We start from the raw sequence: 1840 nt of genomic DNA, 5'->3' as shown, positions 1-1840 counted from the left end.
GGCTCACACGCTTTGGTGCCGGAGTTTGCATCTAGTTTGAGATTACGATCGGGCGGGGTTGCCACGGAGTGCCATTGAGGATGTATAACAAGTTGAGGATGTAGTGCCGTTGAGAGATCATGATTCCGGCCAGAGTCCGAATTACCTTGATGCCGAGGAAATAATGGAGCTCCTTCATGTCCGTCATCTCGAACTTGTCGAAAAGGAGGGATTTGACCTTATTGATTTCGATGAGATGCTCACCTCCAATGACTAGGTCATCCACATATAAGATGATGACGATTGGACTTGCGGAATCACTTCGTATGTAGAGGGAGTTGTCCGATTTTGACATACGGAAGCCGATTTGATGAAGATATTGCGTTATCTTCGAATGCCAAGCACTGTTGGGAGACAGGTCCCTTCGGATGGGAAGTGAGAAGAACAGTGCCGACGAACAATCTCGGCTGAGGCCGAAACCGGAAGAGGAGTACCCGGCTACGGAGAGCCGGATGGTGCAGACCTGGTGAGGAATGCTCACCGGATGAAGAGACATATTCGTAAATATGTTTCTCAGAGTCCATCGAGGCTATATTTGTAAATAGCCGAAAAGTCATATTAGTATAAATATGACTTAGGGCAAACTTACAGTTACTGTTGTTGTTGTTATTTTTCTTGTTGGTGCAAGAAGAGAGAACGCGTAACAGTGTACAGAGAGAGAGAGAGAGAGAGAACGAGGTCGTTGCCTCTGCTGTAACCGCTGCCTGTGGCGAAGATCGTGAGCACGAGGTCGTTGCCTCCGTGAACTCACTGTTGTACATTCTAGCATAGTGATAGTTTGCAGCCTGTGGGCTGCCGTGGTTTTTTCCCTAGTTTGGATTTTTCCACGTAAACATCCTGTGTACTCTTCTCTCCTTTGTGTCGCGTGTTTTCGTTTCCTGTTTTCTGTGTATGATTCTAAGCTCGGTTGTGGCCGAGCGTTGCGTATACGGAGCGTTGGAGTTCCCGTCAAGTGGTATCAGAGCGAAACGACACAGAAAATGGACGAATCGTTTGGCGGCATGTTCAAGCTCACCGGCTCCAACTACTCAGTGTGGAAGTCGAAGATGAGGGACATGCTCGTGGTTAAAGAGCTCTGGCTGCCGGTTCAGTTCGGGGACAAGAGACCGGACAAAATAGACGCCGCGATATGGGAGGTGATGCACATGAAGACAACGGCGTACATACGGTGCTTCATCGACATGAGCCTGTACAACAACTTCAATGAAGAGAGCAAGGCTCATGAGCTCTGGGAGAAGATCGGCATTATGTTTCAAAACAAAAATGTTGTTAATAAGGTTTCGGTATTCCGGAAGCTAGTAAGACTCTGGTACCAAGATGGCTCCAACATGGTGGAGCACATGAATGCCTTCCAAGGGCTGATCCACTAGGCAACATCATTGGAGGTACCTCTCGCCGATGAGGTACTAGCACTACTCCTGCTCGGTTCCCTCCTAAATAGCTGGGAGACGTTGGTTGTCACCTTGGGCAACGCCGGGCCGGAAGGGAAACGGTTATCCCTAGCAAGAGTAAAGTCGAGCTTGCTAGATGAGGAGGCGCGTCGGAAAGATAAAGATACGAGCTCCGACTCCAAAGCACTACTTACCGAATCAGAACGCAGAAGACAAAGAAACCGTAGTCCCCAGAACCGGGAAAAGTCGGGGACACGGTCAAAGTCAAGGGGGAGACCTACTTGCTTCTATTGCGGCAAGCTGAGACACTTCCAAAAGAACTGTTGGCATTTCCGAAAAGACAAGGAAACCGACGGTACCGATTCGAAGCGAACCCCGGACCGGAACGGTAAAGACCGGAGGGGGCCAGA

The sequence above is a fragment of the Azolla caroliniana genome, unplaced genomic scaffold, assembly GCF_043228905.1.
Source record: "Azolla caroliniana isolate FFs.n. ecotype wild unplaced genomic scaffold, voAzoCaro1.0.p SCAF_12, whole genome shotgun sequence".
In the NCBI taxonomy this organism is placed as follows: Eukaryota; Viridiplantae; Streptophyta; class Polypodiopsida; order Salviniales; family Salviniaceae; genus Azolla; species Azolla caroliniana.
This window is presented reverse-complemented; position numbering follows the sequence as displayed.